We start from the raw sequence: 11,099 nt of genomic DNA on the forward strand, positions 1-11,099 counted from the left end.
AGTGTTTGATAAGGTACTTTAAGGATAGGGGAAGGCGTAAGAACATCAGGAAACAAGTTTTGCCGGTGATTTGACCATCCAAGAGAAATTGCCTTCAAAACACTAGGAGAGGGAAATGACCTTGCCTAGGCACAACTGAAGCATGAATAAGGTGTAACATGACCCAATGGAACCTAATATGATGATAGAAACACTCTGAATGATGATAGGATCAGCTGAATGATGACATGGACTGACATTTGGACAACTTTGAAAAGTGTGAAAGCAAACCCTAGACCTAATGCCTAGTGACCAAATTTTGCTTGAAGACTCACTGAAATGACAAAATTTGACCTTGACACTCTGAGATCACTTTGTAAGAGCATATTTGATCACTGGAGGAAGGCTGGAAAGACTGACACTAACACACGGGTCGCCCTGCCCGAGTCGCTTTGTTGTCTAACCGTCGTGTGAAGGTGTTTTGCCCGTCACACACTTTCCCAAGTCGCGAGGGCGTTACACTCTCCTCCACCCGAAAACGTTGTCGTCCCGACAACACATCATCCTGGTAGCTCTCCACCAAGACTGACATTGACCATGATGTAGACTCCTCCATATAAGGCAAACATCACTGCAACATATATAAGGTCCCGTCTTCATCAAGTCATCTCCATGTGCAAACTGCCCATGCATATCAACAAGTGCTACACATCCTAGTCATGTGCCAACACTCATCTCCACGATCCCATGGTCAGGTCCATGGAAACCCCATCTTTCTGCAGCATGTCATGATCATCATACCCGCTCAAACATGCTTAAGGGCTCACTGCCTTGAGCAGCCAACAATGAGCCCCATCTTCTATGTCATCTAAGAAGATGTGGAGGGAGAAGAGCCTAAAGGCTCTCCCTCACTAATCAGCTCAATCCATCTGTCAGGATCCTCAACCTCCATCCTTTGTAGATATGCTTCTCGATCTTCCTTCTGGATATTCGGCCTCACATATATCTCATCATCATCATCATTGTCCTCCATCAGCTCTAGCCTTCTTGACAAGTCCAAGATGCTATCCGAAAGTGATTGGATGACCAATGACTGCTCTGCAAGATTTGCCTTTACCGTAGACAACCGCTTGTCCACCTTCCCCTTGTCCTCCATTTGCATTCCTCCCAACTTATGATTAGGTTTTGTCACACCAATGGTTGGAACACCAATGGGCATATCTTCCCTTCCATCATAAATGAAGAGTTTCCTCAAATGTGGTACAACCATAGCCTCAAACTGTTTCATGAACTCCATCCCCAATACTACCTCATAGTCATCAATCTGCACTATAGTGAAGTCCACCTTTCCGGTCCATCCACCAAGTGTAGTGTCCACCTTTTCGGCCATACCAAGGATTTCCATAGGAGGAGAATTCACTGTCTTCATTTGTGCCTTCACTGGTACAAATTTCAGCCCAAGTCTCCTTGCAGTATCTTCACTCATGAAGTTATGTGAAGCCCCACTATCGATCATAGTGAGTACATCGGCATCACCAATCTTCATCTGAACATACTCCAACCTGTTTCTTTCCGGATCTCTCCTAGAAGCCACTTCTGTAGTAGCAGTGGCACCAAGTATCTGCATCATCCCTACATAAGCATTGTCATCCTCATCAGGTTTTGTAGCAGCGGCCAACTTTGGTTTAGAGGGGAAATTCTTCACCACATGTGGTCCTGCACATATCCAACACTTCAAAGGCTTCTTTTCTTTCGGACTATCATCTGATTTCGGAGCATCCTCCTTCTTTTTTTCTTTTGGCTTGTCGGACTTATTTTTCTCATTAGAAGTCTCATCGTAGTGGTCCTCCAACCCGTCAACTGCAGCAAAAGCTTCCTCAAGTGTTCTAATTTTCTGCCTCTTCACCTCATTGCGTGCCCAAGGCTTCAACCCAATAATAAAGTTGAACACCTTGTCCCTTTCCGCCATGTCGGGATGTTCCAGAGCTACACTTGAGAACTCTCGCTGGTATGCTTGTAGGCTTCCGGTTTGTTTGAAGAACTTGATCTTCGTCCTTGCTTCCCACGTTTCATCCTGAGGACTGAAATGGGTATGCAAAGCTTTCTTCATGTCATCCCACGAAGTGATGTCATCAACATTACCATTGATAATCTGATCCACCCTCCTTCGCCACCACATCTTGGCATCATTTGTCAGGAATTGAGCGGCCACCTTGACTTGTGTCTCCCCATCAGGTAGACTCAATCGTTCCAAGTACTGCTCCATGTCCCACAAGAAGTTGCCAAGAGTCTTTGCACTCCTTGTACCATCATAAGATTCCGGTTCTTTGACCTTCACATGAGGCACTCCTCCACCTGAGTTATGTCTCATGGCCCTCTTCAATACCGCAATCTCATCCTTGGCTTGATCGAGATTTTTATTTACCTTGTCAAGAGTTCCTTTCAAGTTCACGATCTTGGCAAGACCCTGATCTCTTGATTCTTCGACCTCCTTGACCCTTACTTCAAGTTGTGTACACATAAGATCGGTGTACTCATACTGTGTCTTGAGCTCATCATGTTGTGCACGGAGTTCTTCAAGCTCTTCCCTGACCTTTGAGATGGCTTCTCACTCTTTAGCAAGTGAGTCCAAATCTTGGTTCCATGAGCTCTCCATATTCTCCATTCTTTCAATCACTTTCTCCATGAACCCAAGAGTAGTATCCTTCATGGTGTCCTTCATTGTATGGCTAGACCCAGCTTGAGAGTTAGATGCCATCTTCTTCTGCGACCTAGTCTCAACCATTCATCGGCTTCCCTTGTAAGAACCTTGTCCAAGTCTTCACGAGCAACCCTGCTTCGATACCACTTGTCACGCCCCCAAGCCTACGGTAGTCTTCCAACCGTGTCTGGCGAGGTGCGGCACCACCGTGTACTTTCTTTTTATTTATACTTGCACACATGGACTACGCCTTTCACATAAACATACTTAATTCATCTTTCTCAATTAAGTAAAATGCATTAATCTTCATACACATTCATAATCAATATGCAATTAAACCATGAACATAACAATTGCACACAATTATAGAGGGAGGGGCAACTCCTGAACAAGTTCGCCCGATATCAATATATTATGAAATTCTTCAATAATACATACAAGTGTGCCGGGCAAAGTCCTCGGCCAACACTTAGAATCTTTTACAATATAGGCATAGACAACCTTTTTACAATTCAATGCCAACCTCTCTTGGTAGGAGCGTGCTCACCCAAGCCACCAGAACTCCTCCAATTCGATTCCGCACCAAACTGCCTTTTACCGTTTACCGTCGTCCCACAAACAGTCCCTTGGTAAAACTGCGCACTTCTCTTATGCGCATGAGAGATGCGCACTTCTTGCTGCGTCCTCTTTACCTCTAGATCGAATGTAGAGAGAGAGCGAAGTGCTTGATGATGAAATGAAGCCTCTGCGCTGCCAATATATACGCTGGCTACCCATTCGATAGAGGGGTGTCAAGCTCTCAAGCCGACCCCCTAAAACATGTTAGGAGCCCTTGCTTTATTATTTGGTAGGTCAGCCTTTGCCCAAGTGCAAGGCCTCCCTACGCCCAATATAAAGCTTCCACACTCCATCGCATATTTTCCTAAGTTACATATGCGACTTTGGAATGTCGCATTACAGCTCACCCTTTCGTCGCACTCTGCCCGGTCGTTGTCGTTCGTCGCATTGCTGCCGCCCGTCATGTGAAGGGGCACCCGCCCATCGTGCCCGGGTCGCCCTTCCTCCGCATCGTGCCCTCGCTACCGTTGAACCGCGCCCGCCTTGTTGAATCGCTCCTGCTACTGTCATACCCGCGCTCCACACAACCGTGTTGTCCATCCGCATTGTCCGTCGCTCGGGTCATCTGCCCATCGGGCGCGGGTCGCCCATGGGTCGCTCGCCCGTCGTGTGCAGGTGTCCCACGGTTCGCCCTTCTGTCCGCCACACCAGCTCGTCTGTCCGCCTTGTCCACTGCACCAGCTCGCACTGTCCGAAGCTCGCACCGCACCTTGACTTGCCGTGCCTGTTCGCTAGCCCGGGTGACCACACCCGTAGCTCGGCTCGCTGTGTATGTCCGCCGGCTCACCGTGCACGGGTCACCCGCCCGGGTTGCCCGCCCGTCGTGCACGGGTCGCCCACGGGTCGCTCGCCCGGGTCGCCCACGGGTCGCCCGCCCATCGTGCACGGGTCGCTTTGTTGTCTAACCATCGTGTGAAGGTGTTTTGGCCATCGTGCACTTGCCCAAGTCGCGAGGGCATTACAGACCCACCCGAACGACCCGCCCGAACGAGTTCACACGGGCGCCCTCAAACGACCCGCCCGAACGATTGTTCATGGGCGCCCGAACGACCGAAACGAACCGACAAGGGAGAGTCGGGCAAACGAGCTGCACGAACATGCACAAAGCCAACCTTGGGTCACAACTTAGCATTTTTGATACGGCCCTTGCCCGAACGACCCGCCCGAACGAGTTCACACGGGCGCCCTCAAACGACCCGCCCGAACGACCCACCCGAACGACCCGCCCAAACAAGTTCACACGGGCGCCCTCAAACGACCCGCTCGAACGACCCACCCGAATGAACCGACCGAACGAGTTCACACGGGCGCCCTCAAATGACCTGCCCGAACGACCCACCCGAATGACCCGCCCGGACGAGTTCACATGGGCGTCCTCAAACGACCCGCCCGAACGACCCACCCGAAAGACCCGCCCGAACGAGTTCACAGGGGCGCCCTCAAACGACCCGCCCGAACAATTTTGCATGGGCGCCCGAACGACCCAAACGAACCGACAAGGGAGAGCCGGGCAAACGAGCTGCACGAATGTGCACAAAGCCAACCTCGGGTCACAACTTAGCATTTTTGATACGGCCCTCGCCCGAACAACCCGCCCGAACGAGTTCACACGGGCACCCTCAAACGACCCGCCCAAACGACCGAAACGAACCGACAAGGGAGAGCCGGGCAAACGAGCTGCACGAACGTGCACAAAGCCAACCTCGGGTCACAACTTAGCATTTTTGATACGGCCCTCGCCCGAACGACCCGCCTGAACGAGTTCACACGGGCGCCCTCAAACGACCCGCCCGAACGACCCACCCGAACGACCCGCCCGAACGACCCACCCGAATGACCCGCCCAAACGAGTTCACACGGGCGCCCTCAAACGACCCGCCCGAACGACCCACCCGAACGACCCGCCCGATCGAGTTCACACGGGTGCCCTCAAACGACCCGCCCGAACGATTTTGCATGGGCGCCCGAACGACCGAAACGAACCGACAAGGGAGAGCCGGGCAAACGAGCTACACGAACGTGCACAAAGCCAACCTCGAGTCACAACTTAGCATTTTTTGATATGGCCCTCGCCCGAACGAGTTCACACGGGCGCCCTCAAACGACCCGCCCGAACGAGTTCACACTGGCGCCCTCAAACGACCCGCCCGAACGAGTTCACACGGGCGCCCTCAAATGACCCGCCCGAACGACCCACCCGAACGACCCGCCCGAACGAGTTCACATGGCAAACGAGCCGCACGAACGAGTTTACATGGGCTCCGACACACGACCAAAACAAAGTCACAAGGGAGATTCGGGCAAATGGGCTGCACGATCGTGCACGAGGCCCACCCCCCTTCACAACTTAGCATTTTTTATACGGCCACGTCTGCCCTGGGTGCCCTCACACGACGCGACATGACACGACCCGAACCGTTTGCACGGGCACCCACACACGACACGTCCTGACCCGCCCGAACGAAATTTGGGGTTTCCATGGGTGCACGACCCGAACAAAATTTCGGGGTTTCCGTGGGCGCACGACCCGAACGAAGCCACGAGGGAGCATCAGGCAAATGGGCCACACGAACCTGCAAAAGACACACGGGCGGTCACAACTTAGCATTTTTGGCATGCCCACGTGTGCCCGGGCACCCACACACGGCACGACACGGCCCGACCGGCCTTGTGCGAGCCGACCCGACCCGCCTGAACGCATTTGCACGGGCACCCACACACGACGCGACCCGAACAAAATTTGGGGTTTCCTTATATGCACAACCCGAACGAAATTTGGGGTTTCCATGGGTGCGCGACCCGAACGAAGGCACAAGGCAGCGTCAGGCAAACGGGCCGCACGAACGTGTAGAAGGCACACGGGGGGTCATGACTTAGCATTTTTGGCACTGCCATGTGTGCCCGAGCACCCACGCATGGCACGACCCGACCCGCCCGAACAAAGGCATGACAGAGCGTCGGGCAAACGGGTTGCGCGAACGTGCAGGAGGCACACGGGTGGTCACGCCCTAACATTTTTTGCATGGCCACATGTTCCCGAGCACCCACGCGCGGCACGACATGACTCGACCCCACTCGACTCGCCCGAACGCGTTTGCACGGGCACCCACACACGACACGACCCGACCCGCCTGAACGGAATTTGGGGTTTCCATGTGTGCACGCCCCGAACGAAATTTGGGGTTTCCATGGGTGCACGACCCGAACGAAGACCCGAGGGAGCGTCGGGCAAACGGGCTGCACGAATGTGCAGAAGGCACACTGGCGGTGACGACTTAGAATTTTTGGCACGGCCACGTGTGCCGGGGCATCCACACACGGCACGACACGACCCGACCCGCCCTGGGCGAGTCGACCCGAATCACCCGAATGAAATTTGGGGTTTCCATGGGTGTACGACCCGAACAAAGAAGGCACATGGGCAGTCATGACTTGGCATTTTCGGCATGCCCACGTGTGCCCGCGCACCCCCACACGCGGCATGGCACGGGATGACCCAGCCCGCCCGAAGGAAATTTGGGGTTTGAACGGGCGCACGACCCGAACGAAGGCACGAGGGTAGGAATATCTTTGACTCTAATACATAAATATACCTGTGGTAACATGCCCTTAATATCTTCAACATTTTCTTTTGACTCTTTATAACACTTTAACATGTGCTAGGCCTATTTCAATGAGCAAGAAACTCAATGACAAATATATATATGTATATAAATATTTATATATTTATTTATTTTCCTGAATAAATACAAATATCCAAAGTACATTTATGAAGACCGAACTGAGTTACACTTTCTTCAACACCCCCTCTCAACTAGGGAGGTATTCGTAAATCATTACAAGGTGATTGGCTATTTTTCAATCTTGAATAATTCACATAAGAGAAACTGGATTGGCAACCCATCTGTTAAAGCATAATATTAGCCAACATTGTTCATATCAAGGCCTTGACTAACAACTTTATCTCTCATAATACCAGAGCACAATGTTGGCGAGGCCAATGGCTTATAAACACCTTGGTCATTGTCTTTAAAGGTACATACCCACCCAGGTGTTCCCTGAGTATGATCTTCCAGGACAATTCTTGTCTTGGGTTCCCATCCCTCAAAGAATATCGCTCCTCTTGCCTACTCTTGTCTTGGGTGCCCTACACATCCTCAAAGAGCATCAGATGCCAAATGATTGCCCAATCCTCCCGTTATTTCTTTCCAAGTGAAGACAAGAATGTTGTGTCTATCTCTTCCCCTTGATTGGGGAAGACATGCCCAAGTTTCCTCTGACAAGGAACTTGCCCAAGCTCCTTTGTATTTGGGAACTTATTAGAACTCCCTCTTAGCTAGGGACTTGTCCATTCATCACAACATCTTCTTCGTGGGTCCTTCAGTCGCTTGATCTCCTTCTTTCCTTCGATGTCATGAAGTCTTTGTTTGAACTTCTTCTTGGCAGGGTACCGGCCATCGATCACTTTCCCCCCTGGTTTGTCATGTCATTGCTCCCTTCGTGGAAAGTGGCCTTCTTGATATATATCAGGGCCTTTTTGTCATCTAGCTACTCCTTTGTCACCTTGTCTATCCTTCATAACACTTATCACATGGATGCTTAGTTGTACTCGCTTGTTCCCGTACTTTGATTTAGTGGCCCTTCATGTCTTCATCGTGAAATTGCTCTTCATCATGACATATTTGTAGAGTTGAATCGGTTATCTGCACCTTACTATCTCCATGGCCTTCGTAGGTGTCAAGGGTCCTTTATCTTTTTCTTCCTTTGTCAGAGTTTTCGTGCCTTATTTCGAGAGATGTTGAGGAATCTTGTCAAATAGTTATTCTTTGTGACCGTGATGTTCTTCATTTGCTTCTTATTGGATTGATTGGTCAACCACCTTATACTCCTTGTGAGAGCACTTCTTCATGTTGACCTTTACTCCACTGTAGCACATGCCTCCGAGAATGTCATTGGCGAAAGAGATCCTTTTATTCTTGATCGTGATTCTATAACTTTTCCCATGACCCAATCAATATATATGGCGACATGACTTAAAATTTGATGCATACATACCTCACCTTGATTATGCTTTTATCATCGCGGATTTATTTGATAGTTCTCCTCAATTGGTGTAGCCTTTCTTGCTTCATCTACTCTCGCCTCTATATCATCCTCTCTTGAATCCCATAAATGGGACCCCCAATGAGATCTCTACCCCCTTTGAAAGAAGACTTTAAGCAAAGAGGTTGACTTAGTCCTAGGAGGATCTTCCTTCTTTTGCTTCTTGTCGTCTTCTTTCACTTCTTGAGTTACATGAGCTTCTTCCCTTTTTCTCTTGTTGTTGTTGTCCTTCTTAAGTTTAGGAAAATCCCTTTTGTAGCGTCCATACTCTTGGCATCCAAACCGTTCGACTTTGGACATGTAGTGGCCCCAACCAATTTGTTACTTTCCTTGCAAAAAGACACTGAGGTATACTCAGAAGGAGACATATACTTGATAGAGTTTGAGATGTAGTGAACTTCCTTTCTTCTTGAAGACTTGATGGCTTGCCTTCCTTAGATCTTGATTTTTTTTCAAGTTGCTTTCTTCAAATGGACTTGCTTGATGACTTGACTCGTAGTGCCTTTCATTCTTCAAGATGGTGTAGCTTGATGTAGGTCCCTCTTTGATTTGTTCTTCTTGTAGGTGCCTTTATACAAGGCGTTTCTTCTTGCTTTGTAGTCTTCCATGAGGAATGATAGATGGTAGACCTTCTTGTCCTTGATGTGATTGAGACTTCTTGGCTTGACGCTTCAACCTTGCGGATGTTCTTGAGATTCCCTTTCCTTGATGTGTCACCTTAGCTCCGATACCGCGTTGAAGAATCTGGGGCAATGGGGTATAGCGGGATTCTTCTAGACTTGATAACAATTTGTGAAGCTCTTTTGCAATTTATCATGTTATCTTAATATTCTTCTCTTCTTATTAATGCATGTGTGTTTACTTTCATCAAACTGGTGCCAAAAACATAAGAACAAGAACACAAGATGTTGTCTCTCTGCCAGGGAAAAACCTCTCTCTCTCTCTCTCAGAGAGGAAAACCATTTCGTAAATTTCCCTCATTGAAGCTTCTTATTGGTCATTGCGAAGCCCTAGACCCTTGACAATAATATCCCCCAAGCACAAGTCGAGTCCTTCCTCCTCTCTGCACTTTCTTTCTTTGGCGCTTCGTTCCCCGGCACTCTGTCCTTCTTTCAACTTTTGATAGTCCATGGTGGACTAGCTCTAGAAGAGACCCCAACCTTTGATCCTTAGCGAGGTCCTTTACCAATGAAGAAACCTTCATTCTCTTGACCAACCAAGCCTTTTTCTTGATGTGAGGTTGCAGGCTCGATGTACACCAAGTTTACTGCACCTGGGGCGATTTCCATCGCGACGAGACATGGAAACCCCAAATTTCCCGCACTTGGGATGCTTTCGACAAGGCGGGACATGGAATCCCCGGGTACCCCGCAATTTGGCGACCTTTGTCGAGGAGGGACCGCGAGACCCCATGTCACGCTCCTATCCTAGTGGTAGTATTTCAACCACGCATAAGCGGGTGCGGCACCGCCGTAATTTTTCCTTTTACCAATACTTGAGTACACAGTCTGTGCCTACTTCAACACTCGGTCAATTTTCCAGTAAGTGTTCTTAACAATGCAACGAAAATAACTTACCATAAATTTATTTTCTTCAATTATTCTTTCAACCTGTCGTGTCGTGTGGTCGTGCTGCACTGGCCCGCGGCCTGCACGACACAACTCCACACCTGAACTACGAACCTGTCCGCCCGAATTTCCCTTCCGCGGCGCCCAAACTCTGCCCGTCGGTGCGGTCCATAGTGAGGGCACATGGCCCGCATGCAGTGCGACCTGCCTGCCCGGACGGTAACCCGCCCCGCTTTGCCTGTCTGCGCTACCAAGCCTGACCCGCCCTCTGTAATCCGCCCGCCGGTGCGACCCTCTTACCCGCGTCCTTCTCTTCATTCCGTTTTCGCCCAACTCCTTCCTTCACACTTTTTCTGCGATGTGGAAGTCTGAGTTCGATGTCGCTTCATCGAACGCCATCCTCCTTACTTATACGCATCCTTTCACCCAAGGGTCGTGTCTCTCGAGGATAACAAGGGTCGGCTCCATCAACATGCATGCCCGGCTGACCTGCCACATAACCTCGACACGCCCCATTCCAATGAACCGCCGTGTCCCTTCGTGTGCACCGTCGCACCCATGGGTCAGCTCTAACACCTCGTCGATTACACCCGTCGCCGCACGTCGCACACCTGCCCGCATCCTGACTCGTCCGCACGTGGTCACCTCTTTCATCCAGGCACGCAACAAGGGTCGCCCGCGCGCCTTCCGTCGGTGGGTCACCCATCGTGTAGGTATCAAGGGGCGTGCGCCATCCCCAACACAGCGCGAGCGACATGGGAACCCCGCGTGTCACGCCCCCAGGCCTACAATACTCTTTCAGCCCTACTTGGCGAGGTGCGGCGCCACCGAACACTTTCTTTTCACCAATACTTATGTTCATGGACTACGCATAACCATTAGTCTACTTAGTTTGTTTTTCACAACCAAGTATTATTATGTTTCCTTTATGCCAATGAACACCCATACGCATAGGCAATTATCATCAACAATTATACATGAAGAACACAATTGCACAGTGTAAAGGGAGGGGCAACTCCCTGAACAATGAGTCTGCCCGAATACAATATATTATTCAACTCTACAATGTTTACGGGGCTTTACAAGTATACTTGGGAAACACCAAGTTTCATACTTAGCCAATTTTACAA

Source organism: Pinus tabuliformis, chromosome 7 (genome assembly GCF_031772625.1).
Source record: "Pinus tabuliformis cultivar Carrire ecotype Pingquan chromosome 7, CPIR1, whole genome shotgun sequence".
In the NCBI taxonomy this organism is placed as follows: domain Eukaryota; kingdom Viridiplantae; phylum Streptophyta; class Pinopsida; order Pinales; family Pinaceae; genus Pinus; species Pinus tabuliformis.